Source organism: Bison bison, unplaced genomic scaffold (genome assembly GCF_000754665.1).
Source record: "Bison bison bison isolate TAMUID 2011002044 unplaced genomic scaffold, Bison_UMD1.0 scf7180017864035, whole genome shotgun sequence".
Taxonomy (NCBI): Eukaryota; Metazoa; Chordata; class Mammalia; order Artiodactyla; family Bovidae; genus Bison; species Bison bison.
Genome location: NW_011494607.1, coordinates 15424018 through 15447611, shown reverse-complemented (window position 1 = coordinate 15447611; position 23594 = coordinate 15424018).

Genomic DNA, 23594 nt, shown 5'->3' with positions numbered 1-23594 from the left:
ATCAGTCCTTCCAATGAACACCCAGGACTGATCTCCTTTAGAATGGACTGGTTGGATCTCCTTGCAGTCCAAGGGACTCTCAAGAGTCTTCTCCAACACCACAGTTCAAAAGCATCAATTCTTCTGTGCTCAGCTTTCTTCACAGTCCAACTCTCACATCCATACATGAACACTGGAAAAACTATAGCCTTGACTAGATGGAACTCTGTTGGCAAAGTAATATCTCTGCTTTTCAATATACTATCTAGGTTGGTCACAACTTTCCTTCCAAGGAGTAAGCGTCTTTTAATTTCATGGCTGCCATTAGACTTCTGTCAGTTAGTTCAGTTGCTCAGTCGTGTCCGACTCTTTGCAACCTCATGAATCGCAGCACGCCAGGCCTCCCTGTCCATCACCAACTCCCGCAGTTCACTCAAACTCATGTCCATCAAGTCAGTAATGCTATCCAGCCATCTCATCCTCTATTGTCCTCTTCTCCTACTTCCCCCAATCCCTCCCAGCATCAGAGTCTTTTCCAATGAATCAACTCTTCGCATGAGGTGGCCAAAGTACTGGAGTTTCAGCTTTAGCATCATTCCTTCCAATGAACACCAAAGACTGATCTCCTTTAGAATGGACTAGTTGGATCTCCTTGCAGTCCTAGGGACTCTCAAGAGTCTTCTCCAACACCACAGTTCAAAAGCATCAATTCTTCTGCGCTCAGCTTTCTTCACAGTCCAACTCTCGCATCCACACATGACTACTGGAAAAACCATAGACTTGACTCGACAAACCTTTGTTGGCAAAGTATTGTCTCTGCTTTTGAATATGCTATCTAGGTTGGTCATAACCCTCCTTCCAAGGAGTAAGCATCTTTTAATTTCATGGCTGCAGTCACCATCTGCAGTGATTTTGGAGCCCCCCAAAATAAAGTCTGACACTGTTTTCACTGTTTCCCCATCTATTTCCCATGAAGTGATTGGACCAGATGCCATGAACTTCGTTTTCTGAATGTTGAGCTTTAAGCCAACTTTTTCACTCTCCTCTTTCACTTTCATCAAGAGGCTCTTTAGTTCTTCTTTGCTTTCTGCCAGAAGGGTGGTATCATCTGCATATCTGAGGTTATTGATATTTCTCCCGGCAATCTAGATTCCAGCTTGTGCTTCTTCCAGCCCAGCGTTTCTCATGATGTACTCTGCATATAAGTTAAATAAGCAGGGTGACAATATACAGCCTTGATGTACTCCTTTTCCTATTTGGAACAGTCTGTTGTTCCATGTCGGTTCTAACTGTTGCTTCCTGACCTGCATATGGGTTTCTCAAGAGACAGGTCATACTTCTATAGGAGAAGTTAAATTTTACAGAACAAAAACCTGTTCTTACATCATCTTTTATCTTTCATGATTTCATATTTAATCCACAGTCTCTATTCAAATTCCATCAATTTCTCACATAATGCCTTGTATAGCCATTTTTTTTTCTTGGTCCAGGACTCAAACTGGAATACTCATTGCACTCAGTAATCGTATTTCTTTAATTTCATTTAATCAGGAAAAATTCTTTGACTTTTCTTAGTGTTTATTGACCTTGATATTTTAGAAGAGTATAGGCCAGTGATTTTTGTAGCTTCTCTTTCATTTTGGATTTGTCTAATAGTTTCCTCTTTGGTTCAGGTTATGAATTTTTGGAAAGAATGCCACTGACCTTACGCTCGATCCTCAGTGCAGCGCTACAAGAAGCACATATCATTGGTTTGTACCCAACGTTAGTAATGTTGACTCTGATCACTGATTTTTCATCTATAGACAGGTTCTATGGCTTCTTCAGAGGTAAAGAGCTGATACTTCATGACAGCTTCTTAAGGGAGAGTCTGTGACTTTTGTACATATTTGTGAACTCTGGTTCTAGCAGTCACACCATACCTATATTTAGTATTCACCGTATTTGTGAACACTGTATTAATCCTGGTGCTAGGGTGAATTTTCTCCAGTGTTATTTTATAACTGTGGTCTATTTGAATTCAACCATCACTATAAGAAATATGGAAACTAAGGGCTAACTGAAAATTTTAGAGATGTTAACTATTTCAGTTCACCCATTTTCTAACATAAAGTGATTTATTCAGGCAATATTTCTAATGGTACATAGAAGCATATTTAATGTGATTAATCTACTTGTAGGTAATGGCCTGTCACTTGCTGGGTGTGTCCCACTGTTTATAAATGAGTGAAAAGGACTTGTTGTTTCTGAAATATGCCTTGAAGGATCCAATTTCCTATAATTTATTGAGTAATACTTGTTTACCTTATGCCAAAATAAAAGACCAGTTTTGTCAAACCAGTAGGACAGAATAGATGATTAGACAGAAAGTAATAAGTAGACAAAAGTAATAAATTATTTTGTATTTCTGTGAAAAAAAATCCAGCTGATTAATTTTTAAACTTTGAGACTGTATTGATACATTTATATAAATATTACCCAAAGTACTATTGGTATTAAGGATCTTTTTAGGTCTTTAGACCTAACTGAGAAAAGAAACTTGATATTATCAAGCACAAAAGTAGGTTACATTAAATTTTATTTGAGAAACTACTATCATCTTAGAAGTATGGCTAATTTTGAATCAGTTCCTGTCAATGCTTTAGATGCAGTGAAGTTACTCTGGATTACTGGTGACTATTGTTTTTTCCTTCCATTTTACTATCAGTTTGCTTCCCTTTTCATGATCACGGAAACAGCATGACTGTCTGGTTAAGTTTTTAGTTGGAGACAGACCTGGTTTGAATTTTGGCTCTGGCATGTACCAACTGTATGTCTTGGGTCAAGATGTTTGATCTCTCTGTTTTATTTTCCAAACAAAAAAAATATATTAATACATAACCCAGAATTATTGTGAAATTAAATAAGGTAATTCATTCAAAGCACTTGATTGAATGCCTGTTACACAGTAATTGGGCTTCCTGGTGGCTTAGATGGTAAAAATAATCTGCCTGCTGCCATGCAAGAGACAAGGGTTTGATCCCTAGGTCAGAAATATCCCCTGGAGAAGGGAATGTCTACCCACTCCAGTATTCTTGCCTAGAGAATTCCATGGACAGTGGACCCTGGCGGGCTACAGTCCATGGTGTTGCAGAGTCAGACACAACTAAGTGAATAACACTGTGTCTTCCCAGATTTCTGTAATGCAGGAGTTGCTAGTACTTGCCTCAGTTTTAGAAACAGAATAACAATCACACTGTTGGAGGTCATTAGCACTAGTTTACCCTCCAGGTGGACCAGGCTATTGGAAGCTCCTCACCCCTCCCCCACTTCAGTGGTTTCTCTTTGTAATTCAAGTCAAGTAAAATCCATTTTCCTTCCCTTTGCCTGGAAGACAGGACCTGATTGATCTCAGCCTCCTTCACTGATTTCATCTCCAGCCTCCCTTCTTCTATGTGGTAAATTCCAGGAACACTGATCTCTCTGTATTGCAAACAAGATCAGTCAAACCTTTACTTGAGGTTTGGCAATTGATTTTCTCTCTGCCTAGAATGCTTTTTTCACCCCATCTTCATGTAACTGACTCCTCTTCAGAGAAGATCTTTGTAATAGCTTTCAAAATCAATTTTTTTCCCCATAGACTTGGTTTATTTTTTAAAATAATTTTTTGACGTGGACCATTTTTAAAATCTTTACTGACTTTGCTACAGTATTGCTTCAGTCATATGTTTTGGTTTTTAGGCCACAAGGCATGTGGAATCTTAGCTCCTTACCAAGGGTAGAACCCATACTCCCTGCATTGAAGGTGAAGCCTTAATCACTTGGCTGCCAGGGAAATCCCCTTGGTTTATTTGTTTACATGAATATATCTTACTTATTTATTTGTTTATGTTACTTTGTTTTTAATTATACACATTTTATTTACTTTGGGAGGGTTTATATCTGTTTGAATAGTTTACTAGGGTGTGGTTCTCAAGTGTAGTTGAAGCCTTATGTCCAGGGCTTTACCCTAAAACAATGCTCAGCACATAGAAGCTGCTCCATAAATATTTGTTGTAGATCCTCCGGAGTATAAACATGATGCCCTTTTATAGAACATTCCTGAAGAATATTCAGTTGACAATTCAACTGAAGCAAATATTCCCTGGATGAGTCTATAAATTTTAGGCCAAAGGACAATGTATTTGGAACTCAGTAATATAAAACTTTGATATATTCAGTAATTCATTTTCATAATGTCTATTTTTTAAACTTAAATCTGTTGGCTTGTCATGACTGTATATTTAGCCAGTGTTTAAAAATGCTGCTGGGATTGAATGAACCATATTCACTTTTCACTATCTATTCTTTGATTCCTTTTTAAAAATTGTAATCAATGAACACTCAAAGAAGGCAGTCAAGTTCTTATAAATTCAGAATTCTACAACTTTGCAAATCTTACAATACATAGCCCATGTTCATTTCTATTAACCCACAAGTTTTATTTTCCTACCCTCTAATGAAGTCCAAAGTTCTTAGAGAAAACATTGAGTACCAGGCAAATTATGAGATTGAATAAACATGGGACCAAACCTTGAATCTGAGGGGAAACTGGTTTATCAAGCCTGAGATATGCAACTTGGCTCTAATACATTAATGAATTCTGTAGGGTGGTATTCTTTCCCTTTGAACAAATGCAGTTTCAGAATGATTATTTAAAACATCTATGTAAACTTGGTAACTTTTATAGGGTAACTTTTGCAAAGTACTCAAAATGTGTCTGGCCTAATTGATTTGAAGCTGTTTTTATTATTATTGTTATTCATGTCATTGCTTCCTTCAGTTAAATTCATTTTCTGTTCAGTTCAGTTCAGTCACTCAGTCGTGTTCAACTCTTTGCGACCTCATAAATCACAGCACGCCAGGCCTCCCTGTCCATCACCAACTCCCGGAGTTCACTCAAACTCATGTCCATCGAATTGGTGATGCCATCGAGCCATCTATTACTCAGCTGTAAAAAAGAATGAAATAATGACATTTGCAGCAACATGGATGGACCCAAAGATTATCATACTAAGTGAAATAACTTAGATAAAGACAACCATCATATGATATCCCTTATATGTGGAATCTAAAAAAAATTATTTAAACTAGTTTATTTACAAAATGGAAATAGACTCACAGACTTAGAGACTGAACTTACAGTTACCATAGGGGAAGAATGAGGGGGCATGGATAGTTAGGGAGTTAGGATTGACATGTGAACACTGCTATATAGAAAATCTGTCATATTTTTCACCTGGTGCTAGATAGCAGAGACTCCAACATGCAGAGAATCACATTCCAGTCCTGGAGGATGTGTTTAGACTTAACATAACTCTATGGACTATATATTTTATTGAAGATTACTGAACTCAGTGAATTCTGTTTCCAGTCTCCAGCAAGAGATGAATGTAGTAGAAAAAATCTAAATATACCTCTTTCCTAAAGTTTCTTTTACAGATGAACCATAAGGCAGTCTTCAGTTCAGTTCAGTTACTCAGTTGTGTCCAAATTTTTGCGACCCCACGGACTGCAGCATGCCAGGCTTCCCTGCCCATCACCAACTCCCAGAGCTTACTCAAACTAATGTGCATCGAGTTGGTGATGCCATCCAACCATCCCATCCTCTGTTGTCCCCTTCTCCTCCTGCCTTCAATCTTTCTCAGCATCAGGGTCTTTTCAAATGAATCAGTTCTTTGCATCAGGTGGCCAAAGTATTGGAGTTTCACCTTCAGCATCAGTCCTTCCAATGAATATTTAGGAATGATTTCCTTTAGGATGGACTGGTCGGATCTCCTTGCAGTCCAAGGGACTCTCAAGAGTCTTCTCCAACACCACAGTTCAAAAGCATCAATTCTTTGGTGCTCAGCTTTCTTTATAGTCCAACTCTCACATTCATACATGACTACTGGAAAAACCATAGCTTTGACTAGACGGACCTTTGATGGCAAAGTAATGTCTCTGCTTTTTAATATACTTTCTAGGTTGATCATAACTTTTCTTCCAAGGAGCAAGCATCTTTTAATTTCATGGCTACAGGCATCATCTACAGTGATTTTGGACATGTGATATAGTCCAATAAAGTCTGTCACTGTTTCCATTGTATTCCCACCTATTTGCCATGAAGTGATGGGACCAGATGGCATGATCTTAGTTTTCTGAATACTGAGTTTTAAGCCAACTTTTCACTCTCCTCTTTATCTTTCATCAGGAGTCTTAACATTCTTCTTAACATTCTTTTATTGATTGGTCCTTCATTATAACAAGTGACTAGATAAGAAATATTGGGAAGGAAGAGAATAAAAAGCTAAGATATTCATAGTGAATATGTTGTCTTAGCAGGAAGCCAAACATAAACATATTTTGAAATATAGAAATAATAGATTCTATGCAAAGCAGCATCTTTTATTGCTTAAGAAGTGGGGATAATCTAAGTATGCTTGATGATTCAAGTTTTGTCTACAAAACTCCAAATAATAGATTGAAAACATATGGTAGTCATGCAGTTATTTCTTAAGGTGTAGATTTTAACATTGTGGAAAGCATCAATTTAAATACCTGACAAAACTGTAAAGACTCTGAAATTAAAACTGGAATATCTTAGATATCTTCCAGCGTAACAGGGTATGCAGTGTGTGCAGTGTAACAGTGTATGCAGGTCAGGAAGCAACAGTTAGAGCTGAACGTGGAAAAACAGACTGGTTCCAAATAGGGAAAGGAGTACATCAAGGCTGTATATTATCACCCTGCTTGTTTAACTTATATGCAGAGTACATCATGAGAAACACTGGGCTGGATGAAGCACAAGCAGGGATCAAGATTGCTGGGAGAAATATCAATAACCTCAGATATGCAGATGATACCACCCTTACGGCAGAAAGCAAAGAAGAACTAAAGAGCCTCTTGATGAAAGTGAAAGAGGAGAGTGAAAAAACTGGCTTAAAGCTCAACATTCAGAAAACTAAGATCATGGCATCTGGTCCTATCACTTCATGGCAAATAGATGGAAAACAATAGAAACAATGGCTGACTTTATTTACTTATTTATTTATTTATTTTTGGCTCCAAATCACTGCAGATAGTGACTGCAGCTATGAAATTAAAAGACGCTTACTCCTTGGAAGAAAAGTTATGATCAACCTAGATAACATATTGAAAAGCAGAGACATTACTTTGCCAAAAAGGTCCATCTAGTCAAAGCTATGGTTTTTCCAGTGGTTATGTATGAATGTGAGAGTTTGACTATAAAGAAAGCTGAGCATAGAAGAATTGATGTTTTTGAACTGTGGTGTTGGAGAAGACTCTTGAGAGTCCCTTGGACAGCAAGGAGATCCAACTAATTCATCCTAAAGGAAATCATTCCTGAATACTCATTGGAAGGATCCTGGAGGTGAAACCCCAATACTTTGGCCACCTGATATGAAGAACTGACTCAATGGAAAAGACCCTGATTCTGGGAAAAGATTGAAGGCAAGAGAAGAAGGGGATGACAGAGGATGAGATGGTTGGTTTGCATCACTGACTCAATGGACATGAGTTTGAGTGAACTCCAGGAGTTGGTGCTGGGCAGGGAGGCCTGGTTTGCTGCAGTCCATGGGGTCACAAAGAGTCAGACGTGACTGAGAGTGAACTGAACTGAACAGATCACTTTGCAACCTACATAGCATTACCAGATTTTCCAAGATCCCATTATTAATGATATAATTTTAGCTAGAACTCAAACACTGATACTGTTTATTTTTTTAAAAATTTAATTTATTTATTTTACTATTTCAAGGTCTTTTATTTCATTTGTATTTTTACTACCCTATAGGCATCCCCTGTGGGAAATACGATAAAACTCTTGAAAAGGAAGTTATTGACATTAATGAGAAATGCATCTGAAAGATATTAATAGATATTTAATGGCTAGTTTTTTCTTTAAATCTCTTATTTGATTCCAAATGTATTGATTCCAAGCAACCTTAAAAGAACTAAATATTTTTTATTTCTTATAACATAATGAATGTGCCAATAATGACAATTCATAGAAACAAAAACACAATACTTTCTCCAAATTCCTCTTTTCCACTTCAAACTTCAGAATCAAGATAGAATTGTGTTTGTTGCTCTATATTTTTCTTGATGAACCAGAAATAATTTTATGGCTAATTTTTTCAGTCTCCTTGCAATAGGAAGGGAAAGACTGATGCTACTCTCCTTGATTTATTCAATATCAAACCTACTTTTTTTTTAAATTTCTAGATGAAAGTCAGAAATCTAAGAATTAAAGAGAGTATTATTCAACTCTGATACCACACAATTCAAGCCAAAGAGAGGGATACTTGTAGGTAGAAAGTGAGGATATTAGCATTGCATACCTGAGTGTAGACTCCCCTCATTCGCGTTCCATACAAGCTGGAATCAAGATTGCCGGGAGAAATATCAATAACCTCAGATATGCAGATGACACCACTCTCGTGGCAGACAGTGAAGAGGAACTAAAAAGCCTCTTGTTGAAAGTGAAAGAGGAGAGTGAAAAAGTTGGCTTAAAGCTCAACATTCAGAAAACTAAGATAATGGCCTCTGGTCCCATCACTTCATGGGAAATAGATGGGGAAACAGTGGAAATAGTGGCTGACTTTATTTTTTGGGGCTCCAAAATCACTGCAGATGGTCATTGCAGCCATGAAATTAAAAGACGCTTACCCCTTGGAAGGAGGGTTATGACCAACCTAGATAGCATATTCAAAAGCAGAGACATTACTTTGCCAACAAAGGTCCGTCTAGTCAAGGCTATGGTTTTTCCAGCGGTCATGTATGGATGTGAGAGTTGGACTGTGAAGAAAGCTGAGCGCAGAAGAATTGATGCTTTTGAACTGTGGTGTTGGAGAAGACTCTTGAGATTCCCTTGGACTGCAAGGAGATGCAATCATTCCATCCTAAAGGAGATCAGTCCTGGGTGTTCATTGGAAGGACTGATGCTATAGCTGAAACTCCAATTGTTTGGCCACTTCATGCGAAGAGTTGATTCATTGGAAAAGACTCTGATGCTGGGAGGGATTGGGGGCAGGAGGAGAAGGGGACAACAGAGGATGAGATGGCTGGATGGAATCACTGACTTGATGGACATGAGTTTGAGTAAACTCCGGGAGTTGGTGATGGACAGGGAGGCCTGGCGTTCTGTGATTCATGGGGTCGCAAAGAGTCAGACATGACTGAGTGACTGAACTGAACTGAACCGAACCAATTTAATAAATGAGGAGAGAAAGTAGAGGCAAGAAAGCATGCTTGCTTAGGGACAGCAAAGAACACAGAATGAAGTCAAAGAGAGAGAGAAGTCTGTGGTTCCCTGGTTTCGATTCAGTGATTCTTCCTTGAATAGGAATGAGAGAAAACTTTCCTCAGGAGCTCCAGGCAAGGAAGCATTCACTCTTGTGCTCAACAAGCCAGCGAGGGCATCACAGATGTGCTGAGGTGAGAAGATACCGATAGGAGGGGAAGGATCTGCATCACATGTCAGATTCCGAATCTGGTTCTCCACTTTTTAACTTCTTTTCTGATACACACTTCTGACACGAGTGGATAAAGATTTCCATTGATTTCCAGTTTCTTTTCCTTCCCACCTTCCTTCTCTTTGTTTCTGCTTTTAAAGAACCTGTTATATACATGGCAAAATTTACCATTTTAACCACTTCTAAGTGTCCATTTCTCTAACATTAAGTACCTTCACATTGTGTCACAACCAGCATCCATCTCAACTTTGTCATATTTCCTAACTGGAACTCTGTATCCATACAGTTTCTCCATTCACCCCTTCTCCCAGCTCCTGGCAACAGTCTTTCTATTTTATCCCCATTTTCAATAACACTTAGTGTTATCAGACTTTTTAAGTTTTGCCTATCTAGTTCATGCTAAATATTATTTCACTGTTATCTTCTGTGCTTTTTTTTTAGTATGATTGAACAACATTCTATAAGTGCATTGGCAGTTTTTTCCATTTTTGTGAAATAACTGATTTAATACATCAATATATGTATGCTTTATTGAGAATGTAATGTATGCATATAATTCATGTATGATATAATTCATCTATTAAACATGTACAATTCAATGATCATGATTTTATTCAGAGTTATACACTCATCACTATAGTCAATTTTAGATCATTTTGATCAGTCTAAAAGAAATATACTCATTAGCAAAAGTTCCAAAGCTCCTCACCCTTCCCTAGCCCTGAACAACCACTAATCTATATTCTGTCTCTAAAGAGCTTGCTATTCTGGATATTTCATATAAATACAGTCATAGAATAGTTTTTTTTTTTTTGTAATTGGTTTCTGAAATTTACTGTAATGTTTTCAAGGTCCAACCATATAATTCTGTATATCAGTATATCATTCTTTTTTGGGGGCAGAATATTCCATTGGATAGATATACCACATGTTGTTTATCATTGTCAACACTCATTATTTGCCTTTAAAATTATGTCCACTAGTATTTCATTGTGGTTTTGATTTGACTTATCTTAATTGTTGATGATGCTAAATTTTGAATAAAAGTATTTTATTTAGTAGGTGATAGTAGCAAAAGTAAGGGAGTAGAAAAGTAAGACAGAGATAGGAAGAAATCTAATGAAGGATACATTGTCAGGCAGGTAGACACTGGGCAACTGGATTTACATTATTTTGTCATCAAACCTTTTTTTTTTCTGATATTTTGACCCTATAAATTAATCGTCATCACATATAGACTTTTTCAATGTGTATACCTAACTGAATGACAGTTTTGGTTTGGTTTTCATGTTTAACCACCTTATTCTTCTCTCTGGGGTCATTTTCATTCTCCCTAAATATAATCTTTAGAATTTCTGTTATTGAAAAATCCTTGGCAAAAACACTCAAGATTTATTCATGTAAAAATTGTTTATTTCATCCTTGTCCTTGAAAATACTTTTATTGAGTACATAATTTTAGGTAGACAGTTATTTTCTCACAGTAGTTCAAAAATATTTTCCTATTTTCTTCCTTTCATTGTTGCTTTTGACAAGTCTGTTATCAAAATAATTGACTCTTATGAGTAATCTATCTTTTTTTCACTGCTATTTTTATTATCCTTTCTTCCTTTGACTTTTCTTTCCACTTTCTTTGTCATTTAAAAAAGAATAAAAAAATTGCTGACTGCTATTAGTGGACACCTATAATGTTCTAGGTACTGTGCTAATATATGTACTTCTTTCATATCATTAATTTTCTTGACATCCCTATGATCACTATGCTATGCTAAGTCACTTCAGTCGTGTCCGACTCTGTGCGACCACTTAGATGGCAGCCCACCAGGCTCCCCCGTCCCTGGGATTCTCTAGGCAAGAACACTGGAGTGGGTTGCCATTTCCTTCTCCAATGCATGAAAGTGAAAAGAGAAAGTGAAGTCGCTCAGTCCTGTCTGACTCTTAGCGACCCCATGGACTGCAGCCTACCAGGCTCCTCCGTCCATGGGATTTTCCAGGCAAGAGTACTGGAGTGGGGTGTCATTAGTAGGCTAATTCTACAAATAGGAGATTAGGCACAAAATGTTAAATTCTCAAGGCCATGGAGCCAGAAAGTGCTAGAACAAGCCTGGTACCTGAGTCTTTCTGATTGCAGAAGCTGCATTCTTAGCAGATTTGCTCTCTTGTGAATTTTTAGCCCTGCCCTTTCATGCACTCCTTTTGAACCTCATCTGAGCTTAAAATAGAATAGGTACTTCTGATGATGATTTATGTGTGATTCAACTAACATCTCCTGCAAAGCTAACATGAGTTACTTTAAAAATTAAACTCTTTAGAAATAGATGGAAACTCTCATGGGAGTATGTTGTCAAAAATCTACAACTAGGATTTTACAACTGTTTTAGCAATTTTATTTTGAAAAAGTGGAAAATTTATTTCTAAAAGCTATTGTCATCTATTTGCTAATTTCCCTACATTTATTTGACAGTATTTTTGTACTTTACAAAGATACTCAAATGAAAATGCTCTTTTTAGCTTAAAATTTTTATTTAAGCATGAAGTGGCTTTATATATTCATTCATTGTCACAATATTTTGTATTATTTAAAAATTATTTATGTGACTTTAACATCCAATTTTATTTTTAAATAATTTACAGAAGTTCATTACATTTATATTTAATACATGTATGAAGGCTCTTTAGAATACATTAAATTAAACAGTGAGGATCACCAATTCTATGCTTAAATTGTTATTTCTGATTTTGGCTACATAGTACAAGTATTTTTCCTAAAAATAGCAACTTATTTGATTAACTTAAAAACTAAAGTATAAAAGAAATGCAGTAATCTGTATTCCTTACACACACAAGTTGTGTAAAATTTATATCCTATCTAGTAAAAACAAAGAATGTACTCATCTTAGTAAAATAAAATATTTAAATTTAAAGTTAGAACACTAGTTACCCCAAAGTAAGATTAACCAGAGACTAGTTATTTTGTTTATATTGCTTAGATGCTTGCTTCCAAAACTCCTGTACTCAGACTACAGACTCTTGCAATAAGATATAATTCCAATGTTGAAACCCATGATCTTCTTATCCTTCAAATCTTGAAGTTCAACTTCAGTTCAACCAAGTTATATTCTAGGAGTTTTGAAGTGATACAATTAACTCTCTGGAAAAATCTATTATTGGTATCACTAAATACTCAATGGTCACACTTAGTTAAATTATTACCATAGCCACAGTTCCATACCTGGATATCTATTCTACCTAAAATGCTTGTAGTATCTAAGCATTAATCATTATGACTTTTGTTCATCACAAACACTAAAGCACTGAAAAAAAATTTTTAGAAAGTGTTCTAAATTCTGCATCTATTATCTGCACTCACTGACTTCATTTGTCTCTTGACTGGACTATTGCCACAGCTTCCTAATTAGTCTCCCTGCATGGGTCTTTCTACTACAACCCATCTACAATGCAGAATCCTAAAATATCTTCATAATAATCCTATATTTAAAGTTCTTTAATGGCTCCATTGCCTCCTTGTTAAGGTTATAATCATTCTGTCTTTGCAATCTCACCTCAGCATAACTCCCCATAGAACTCTGGACCTCTTTATATATTCCTTCGAAGTATCCAGCAGTGAAAGCAAATTAAACATTTTCCATCTTCTACATATATCACAACTCTAACAATAGATTGTCTTTTCACATTCTGTCTCTTTTTGTGTATAACATCATCTTCTTTACTTGACCAATTTTTACATATCTTTCAAGAACGAGCTCAGAGTTTACTATCTTAGTGATACCTCTGGATACTTGCAGTTGGCACACATATTCATCAAAAACGTGCCCTATTTTGTAGCAATTATACACTGACAGATATGTCTCTCCCACAAGGTTGTGAGTGCTTTGAGGATGGAAGCCATGTCATATTCATGTTTGTATCCTTTGTATCAAATGGTTATGAATAGGTTAAATAATGAAGAATGACTGGAGTGTCCTTATAATAGTTTTTGTTAGATAGAAATATATAGTAGCTACTCTGATCCTTTATGTCTAACAGTGATGACCTTTGGATACATTGTTGGCATTAAAATTCTATTTAATTTGACACTTTGACACTTTGATACTTAGAGAAGTGTCAAAGGTATAGACTGGCTTAGGTGTTCTCTACTGTGATCCCTAACATCCTGACTTTCTCCTATGATTGTACATTTTTAACTTTAATAACTTTAAAATGTTATGATCTGTTTTACCTTCTAGGCTGTAAACTGTCTGTAAGAGCAGTCATCATGTCTATGTAGCTCATCAATGTATCTGTAGGACTTTGCACAGTGTCTGACAATTGATTTTATTGAACTAGTTTATTAATTAGTTAATGAGTTGATGGGCAGTGAATTCACAGTTACAAGTGTGAGTTCCATTTTCCATCTCAATCATTTTCTAGTTCTTATGATGCCACTTTTAGATTCTCCAAATTCGTATTACCTCATGTATAAAATGAGGCAAAAATACCTGCCTGATTAGATTACAAGGTCTACAAAGATCAAGGGAGAAAAGATGTATGATCAACCTAAAAACTTGGAAAAGAACAAATATGAAGCACTGTTAGTCTTGTAAGGAACAACAAGGCACTATTAGAGAGTTCAGCAAAAATTAGGCTGGTGCCTTTTGGGTATGTATGTAATTATAAAACATTCTTCTCTTTATAGAAGAACCGCTTGATTTACAAATTTTAGCAACTGAGCTTTAGGAATGGTAACTATTCATTCTTTTCTCTCCAGTATGATTTCTAACAAATTGAAAAAACTATAAAAGAAATTAATTGTTATAAATTGAATGTATCCCTTCCAAATTCACATGTGGAAATCCCAGTCCCCACTGTGATAGTATAAGGAGTTGGGGTCTTTGGGAGATAGTTAGGTCATGAGTTTGGCACCTCCAGGAAAGGGATTAATGTCCTTATAAGAGAGACCTCAGAGGGTTCTCTCACTCCTTTCATCATGTGAAGATATAACAAGAAGATGATAATCTATGAACCAGAAAGCAGCTGGCACCAGACACCAAATCAGCCTGCACTTTGTTCTTGGACTTCCCAGCCTACAGAATGGTGAGAAACAAATGTTTGTTGTTTAAACCGCCCAGTCTGTGGTATTTTTGTTGTATCAGCCTGAATGGACTAATACACTAAGATACTGAAATATGAGTTTTATTATTGATAAAGCTGAATTAGAAAATACGGCACAGAGCCACAGCCAAAAGTAGGCTTTCATAATTCTTCAATTGCCCAAATAATATGCCTCCAAGAGTACCTTAATAAATGCACATACATAAGCAGAAAAAGCCTAATTTCTGAGGGTAAGTTGCTTTAAGAGAGATCTCATATATGACTCATGAGTCAGAACCCAGTTTGACTGGGTTTCTCCCAACCTCACCTATTACTCTTTGAGCAGTAGATTTGGGTAAGAATAGTTTAGACTTTAAAAAAAAGACAAAAAACCTGTATTTTCCTTCTGGGAGTGGAGAGAAAATTCACATAGGGAAACATGAAAAATAAGGACTTCTTCAATAATCCTGCCAAGCTGTTTGCTCTTATAAGTGGACATCCTGCTCCCACTTTCAGTAGCCCTCACACTAAATATCATTCATTGATCACTTGTGCATTTTTTGGAAGCCACTATTGAATAGTTGATATTTTTACACAAAAGTCTTTGATATTAAGGAAAATGTATTAAAGAAAGTAAATATAAGTTCTCGTCTTACCTCAAGTCAAAAATTCCTTATTCTAATTTCTAGTTCAAATAGTACCCAGCTATGTGGTTTGCTGGGAGAAGGCAATGGCAACCCACTCCAGTACTCTTGCCTGGAAAATCCCATGGATGGAGGAGCCTGGTAGGCTGTATTCCATGGGTTCGCTAAGAGTCGGCAAGACTGAGCAGCTTCACTTTCACTTTTCACTTTCATGCATTGGAGAAGGAAATGGGAACCCACTCCAGTACTTTTGCCTGGAGAATCCCAGGGACCGGGGAGCCTGTGGGGTTGCACAGAGTCGGACACTACCGAAGTGACTTAGCAGCAGTAGCAGCATGTAGTTCACTCTGGATTCAATATGTGTTTGCCCTGCAGATTTATGTGTTGAAGCTTTACCCCTTGTAGTGATGGTATCTGGAGGTAGGGCTTTTGGGAAGTACTTAGATGAGGTCATGAGAGTGGGGTTGTCATGGTGTAGGTTCAGTTCCCTTGTAAGAGGAGACACCAGAGATTTTGTCATGTGCTTTCTGTGTCATGTGAGCACATGATGAAAACATGGTTCTCTATAAACCAGGAAGAGAGGCCTTTCTAGAACCTGGCCATGCTGGCTCTCTTATCTTAGAATTCCAGCCTCCAAACTGTTAAAAGATAAATTTCTGTTGTCTATTCCACACAATCCATAATATTTTTCTATGGCAAACAGATCAGACGAATACCTAGTCCACAATAGTTCTCCAGACATTTTGTAGAGATATTTTGATAACATCCATTACTTTGATATTGAACCAATGTTTCATAAAATGATCTGAAGTTAAAAATTACAATGTCCTTCTCATAGTCAAATATCCATGAAGAAATTAAAATCCAAAAGTGTAATCCTTTTATTATTGTTAGTGTTTAAGATATTGAAAGTATAACAGTATTAAAACCTAATGGTGGGTAAGAGACCAGTTTTTTCCTAACCAACGTTTAGTCTTGGATAGGGGTCTTTTCAGATTCTCTGTGTAGAGCAAGTGTAGATGGCAATCAATCTCTCCAGAGGATCTCATATATTGTACTTCTTCATAGAGCATATAATACTATCATAAACCTGGTTATGCATATAGTAAAATTAGGAAAAGTTAATCTTAGATCTCAGGGAAGTTATCACAGAAAAATGAAGTTCCTAGATTCTGGTTAAGGTAAAAGTAGAATATGAAGAAAGGAAAGTAGATAGACATAATATTTCTTTCCTCCTCATCACAATACTGGTCAATTTGTCCTAGGTTTGTAGAATATATGATCTGTGAGATCAAATTGACTGGGGGAAAGTATGACTACATAGTTGTGCTAGTTTCCTATTGGTGTTGTAACAATTTACCAAAATTTTCATGTCTTAAAACAACATAGACTTTTCTCTTATCCTTCTGGAGGTCATATTCTATGAGTCAGCAGGAGTATTGTTTTGGAACATTCTAGGAGAGAACTTGCTCTTGCCTTTTCCAGCTTTAAGAGGCCACTGCATTGCTTGACTCAACTGCATTCCTTTAACATCTGCTTTTCTATCATTCTTCTCTGAGTCTGACCCTCCTTCCCCCACCTCTTATGAGGATCTTATTATGGACCTATCCGGATACATCCAGGAAATTTTTCCCATTTGAAGATGCTTAACTTAACCTCATCTGAAAAGTCCATCTGCCCCACAAAGTAAGGTATTCTGAGATTTTGGAGATTAAGACATGGGCCACTTTGTGGAGCCACTACTCTGCCTCCCATATGAGAAGACAAAGGCTGCTAATGCATACTAATCTTTCATGAAGTGGTATTTGAAACTTACCTATCATCTGTGGTGTTGGAGAAGACTCTTGAGAGTCCCTTGGACTGCAAGGAGATCCAACCAGTCCGTTCTGAAGGAGATCAGACCTGGGATTTCTTTGGAAGGAATGATGCTAAAGCTGAAACTCCAGTACTTTGGCCACCTCATGCGAAGAGTTGACTCATTGGAAAAGACTCTGATGCTGGGAGGGATTGGGGGCAGGAGGAAAAGGGGATGACAGAGGATGAGATGGCTGGATGGCATCACTGACTCGATGGATGTGAGTCTGGGTGAACTCCGGGAATTGGTGATGGACAGGGAGGCCTGGCATGCTGTGATTCATGGGGTTGCAAAGAGTCGGACACGACTGAGCGACTGAACTGAACTGAACTGATCGTCCAAAGAAATTAGAATTTTTGTCCCCAGGGCATCCATTATTTTGAAGCCTTATTTCATACTCCCTTCTAAAATCATCTTCTTAATTCCTTCCTACTTTAAACTTTGTGTCTGCAGACCAATATTGAATTGACCGGGAACACAGGCTGCACCCTATCTCATGAGTACTACCCATCAGCAGAGTGTTACACTTGCTTTCTCTAAGTTCCCAACATCCTTATTTAATCTCTGTTTCAGCTAGCTATAAATGTACCTTTCAGTAGATTATCCGTAATTTGCACATTTGCATTATGTGGGAAATCATCAGCAATATACTTGTGAGCCAAAGCTGCAGCTGTTATACCTAAAGCTTATGCTCACACGTGTCTAGTGAGAATTTACATTTCTATTTTTATATTATATTTACAATATTTATATTGTATTCATCACTAGAAATTTTTCATTTACTCATTACTTTTAATGTTTTCCAGGTCTTATAATTTATATTATTATATAATTTCTATTATATTATTATTATTAATATTATTTCTATTATTTCAATGGTAGAGTGTTATATCCACTTATTACTACCATATTCCCTCCTGCTAAACTGGACTATGACTCTAGTGTACATTTCTGATTTTGGTCTCCAAATATTTTCAAGAAGACTCATGAAATTCTTAAGTGGTTTAGCCAGTATCTCAACTTTCCAATAGGGCTAGAAATCTTTCTTGATTTTGACAGTCTTTTTTTCCCCCTTGCATTATCTTTGTTTGTGTACCCAGACTTTTTTTTTTTCTCAAAAGTATTCCATTAGATTTTATGTTATGAAGTCTTTAGCAGTAATAGATATAGGTAATGAATTCTAGTCCTCTATAAAACTTCAGTCCATTGAAATAAATCTTGCTGACCTTCACCTTCTTGAGATGGATGCTACCACTAGAAGGGCTTTCTCATGATATCAGTGTTGCAAGAAATCAATAAAACTTAAGCAGATTTTATTGAAATATTTGTGTAGCAAATGTAAAACAATTTACTCTTTGGACTTTTAAGCTCTCATTTCAGTTGTTACCTCATATAACTGCATCATTTTAAGAAACCTTCAGGGTGAACCATTTACTGTAATCTATTAATCATAGTTCTCTATGACAAGATGATTAATATATAGCTGCTTTATCAAAATCATTGGTTTAACCTCCATATAGGCTATATATCATGATCATAGCTAGGTGTTGGGAAAATATTTATTATTGACTATAAGGGGTCTTTGGAAAGTGAATATAAAAGGATAAGTGCAATTACATCACTGCTATAGGTAAATAATAATTGAAAACATATTTTACACCTGGGCCTCATTCCAATAAATTGGTTAATAAAAATAAATCAAAACAAACTATCTTATCAATGTTCTCCATTTATGATTCTGTATAAATGATGCACAGAGTCATAAGAACAAAGATAAGGAAATAAATTTTCCAGGTAAACTTAAGTAAATATGTATGAGAAGTTTTTGGTAGGTTATTTATTTCCCTAATATACATTTTCAATCATCATGAACATAATTATATTAATTTCAATAGCTAAAGTTAAAAACTTCAAAAACATTCCAGTCAAGATGATTCTGGGAGTTCAAACATTAATCAACCACCTGAAACTCCAAAGAAATAGCAATGATAGAAATATATGTTAAAATGCATTTAAAAGGCAGAGTTGTGTATAAGAGCAAGCTATACATCTTCAAGGGCAATGCATTAACATGAGACACAGTTAACATAAAAAGAATGGTAGCCAGCGGTTAACCCTGTATACTTGCCAGGCTTTTGCAGATGGACACATAAAAAAAAAAACAGCATTCAGCAAAAAAAAAAAAAGAAAAGAAAAGAAAAGGTGGTATGGAATTTTTTTTTTTCCTTCTGGATAATTAAATGGAAAATAGGGCACACATGTCAGGGGACCAGAGCCAGACTGAAGGTGGAATCAGTGGTTTCAATTCTTCTAGCTCTCCTGGGAAAGGATGCTGAAAAGAGTTGAAATTGTTGCCCAGGTCTGAGGTTTGAACTTCTACCTGAAAAAGCTGAAGAAAGTAAAGAGAGCTGTTCAAGTAGACCTTAGCCAAAATGGTAAATATACCAGATTAAAATTTCAGTCTCAAGGGCTGAGAGTCATAATAAAAACCGTTACTAAGGAGAGGCCTCCAGGAGGCTAGATAGGGGCTAAAAAATGCTTGATGAGGAGGGGATAATTGTCACTCAAGATGAGATAAAAATTAAAGTTCTAAAGTACATGAAGAAAAATAAATAATATATGAAGTAAAAGATACAAATAATGGAGCAATCTTAAAGGATCCAAAGAGGAAAATTTCTTTATACAATCCTGATGAGAATGTAAAATGGTACCATTAGCTTGAAAAACTGGCAGTTGATAGGCTTAAAGAAATTAAACATCTATACTCATGACCCAGATATTCCATTTCTACATATTTATCAAAGATAAATAAAAATATATGTTCGATAAAGTCATACAAGAATGTCTATAGATATATTTATAATAGTCCCAAACTGGAAAAACCCATAGGGGAGGATGTGTAAGCACATTGTGTTTAACTCTTACTATAAAATACTACTGTATCAGACATCCGTATTGTAAACTTCCCATAAGGGCCACATGGCAAGGAACTACAGGTGGCTTCTGGGAACTGATAGAAGTCATGGGCATAGCTGGTAGGCAACTGGAGACCTTCATGCCTACAACCACAAAGGAATTAATGCTGCCAGAACCAGTCAGCTTGGAAGATGTCCATCTCTTGGTGAGAAGTGCATTCATGTGATATCAATCTAGTAAGACCCTGATCAGAGGATTCTGTCACACTGTGCTCCCTGCTCAGATATCTGACATCCAGAAACCATGAGATAATAAATTTGTGCTATTTAAAGTCACAAAGTTTGTGAGTTATACAGCATTATGAAATTAATATAGTGAGAAATCTTATATGTGCTATTCCCTTTTACATTGAAGATTCTAGCCTGGGACTGCCCAATAAACTTCCTGTGATGATAGTTATGTTCTATTTCTGTGTTGTATGACATGGCAGCCAATAACCACATATGGCTATGAAATACTTGAAATATTGCTATAGCAATTGAGCAACTAAGTAGTTAATTTTATTTAAACTTAACTGACTAAATTTAAATAGCCATACATGGGTGGTGACTAAATATAGTAGACAATGCAATTGTAGCCAATGCAATTAATAAATAAGATGTCTAAGTAATAATTCTTATAAAGTTTGCACATTTTCATAGTGATTGGATTGCCTACATAGACCTTAAAAACAACAGATGCAAACTATTAGAACCCCTCAGGGAGTTCTATGATATGATGTGTATAAGAGAAAAAGTAAAAAAATCAATGGTGTTTCTATTCACCAGTGAAAACCAAATAGAAATTGAAATTTTAAAGAGATCCAGTTAAAAATAGCAGCTAAAGTTATAATCTATACACAAATATAGCTAAATACTTTGGCCACCTCATGCGAAGAGTTGACTCATTGGAAAAGACTGATGCTGGGAGGGATTGGGGGCAAGAGGAGAAGGGGACAACAGAGGATGAGATGGCTGGATGGCATCGCTGACTTGATGGACGTGAGTCTGAGTGAACTCTGGGAGTTGGTGATGGACAGGGAGGCCTGGAGTGCTGCGATTCATGGGATTGCAAAGAGTCGGACACGACTGAGTGACTGAACTGAACTGAACTGAAGTATAAAAGGAACCTTTTTTGTAGGATATTGTAAAAAGTTTATGATGACTATGGAGTTAGAACTAAATAAACCGTGAGATATATTTTTCATAAATGGGAAGAGGGTACCATAAATATGTCACATCTCCCAAAAATCAATCACAATTTCAACATAATTCAACTAAATTCCCAGCAAGATTTTGGTAGATGTTAACAAGTGGTGATCTCACCACTGCTAATCATGTTATAAAAATCAAAATAATTGTGGTGTTAGAGCAATGATAGCATATATATTAGAAAAAAATTCACCTACAGATATAAGATAACTTCTGTATAATAGAGATGACATTAGAAGTAAGTGTATAAAATATTGACTATTTAATAAATGGATAGTTGATTATCCATATTGAAAAGAAGAAAATTATGTCCCTAACTTACATACAAACCTCTACTTCTGCTTCATTGCCTACACTAAAGCCTTTAGCTGTGTAGATCCCAACAAACTGTGGAAAATTCTGAAAGAGATGGGAATACCAGACCACCTTACCTGCCTCCTGAGAAACCTGTATACAGGTCAAGAAGCAACATTTAGAACTGGACATGGAACAACGGGCTGGTTCCAAATTGTGAAAAGAATATGTCAATGCTGTATATTGTCATCCTGCTTATTTAACTTATATGTAGAGTACATCATGCAAAATACTGGTCTGGATGAAGCACAAGCTGGAATCAAGATTCCTGGGAGAAACATCAATAACCTCAGATTTGCAGATGACACCACCCTTGTGGCAGAAAGCAAAGAATTAAAGAGCTTCTTGATGAAAGTGAAAGAGGAAAGTGAAAAAGCTGGCTTAAAACTCAGCATTGAAAAGATGAAGATCATGGCATCCAGCCCATCACTTCCTGGCAAATGGATGCGGAAACAATGGAAACAGTGACAGACTTTATTTTCTTGGGCTCCAAAATCACTGCAGATTGTGATTGCAACAATGAAATTAAAAGACACTTGCTCCTTGGAAGAAAAGCCATGACAACCTAGACAGCATATTAAAAAGCAGAGATATTTACTTTGCCAACAGAGGTCCATATAGTCTACACTATGGTTTTTCCATAGTCATGTATGGATGTGAGAGTTGGATCATAAAGAAGGCTGAGTACCAAAGAATTGATGCTTTTGGACTGTGGTGTTGGAGAAGACTCTTGTGAGTCCCTTGGAAAGCAAGGAGATCAATCCAATCCATCCTAAAGGAAATCAGTCCTGAAAATTCATTGGAAGGACTGATGCTGAAGCTGAAGCTCTAATACTTTGGCCATCTGATATGAAGAGCTGATTCATTGGAAAGACCCTGATGCTGAGAAAGATTGAAGGGAGGAGGAGAAGGGGACTACAGAGGATGAGATGGCTGGATGGCATCACTGACTCAGTGGACATGAGTTTGATCAAGCTCTGGGAGATAGTGAAGGACAGCGAAGCCTGGTGTGCTGTAGTCCATGGGGTCACAGAATCGAACATGACTGAGCAACCGAACAGCAACAACTTACATCAGTTCAGTTCAGTTCAGTCACTCAGTCGTGTCCGACTCTTTGCGACCCCATGAATCGCAGCACACCAGGCCTCCCTGTCCATCACCAACTCCCGGAGTTCACTCAGACTCACGTCCATCGAGTCAGTGATGCCATCCAGCCATCTCATCCTCTATCGTCCCCTTCTCCTCCTGCCCCCAATCCCTTCCAACAACTTACAAACCATACTACAAATAAAATTCTGTTTAAGTCCCACATTTTAGAAGTTTAAAACAACTAGCACAATAAACAAATAATAACCAGAAGCACTATTACTTCAAGCCAAGCATGAACTGCAAACTGTATAAGAACAGATTAGACATTACAATTGAAAACCCAAGATGCCATCAGTTCAGTTCAGTTCAGTTCAGTCACTCAGTTGTGTCCGACTCTTTGCGACCCCATGAATCACAGCACGCTGGGCCTCCCTGTCCATCACCAACTCCCAGAGTTCCCTCAGACTCATGTCCATCGAGTCAGTGATGCCATCCAGCAATCTCATCCTCTGTCGTCCCCTTCTCCTCCTGCCCCCAATCCCTCCCAGCATCAGAGTCTTTTCCAATGAGTCAGCTCTTTACACGAGGTAGCCAAAGTACTGGAATTTCAGCTTCAGCATCATTCCCTCCAAAGAAATCCCAGGGCTTATCTCCTTCAGAATGGACTAGTTGAATCTCCTTGCAGTCCAAGGGACTCTCAAGAGTGTTCTCCAACACCACAGTTCAAAAGCATCAATTCTTCGGCACTCAGCCTTCTTCACAGTCCAACTCTCACATCTATACATGACCACAGGAAAAACCATAGCCTTGACTAGACGAAACTTTGTTGGCAAAGTAATGTCTCTGCTTTTGAATATGCTATCTAGGTTGGTCATAACTTTCCTTCCAAGGAGTAAGTGTCTTTTAATTTCATGGCTGCAGTG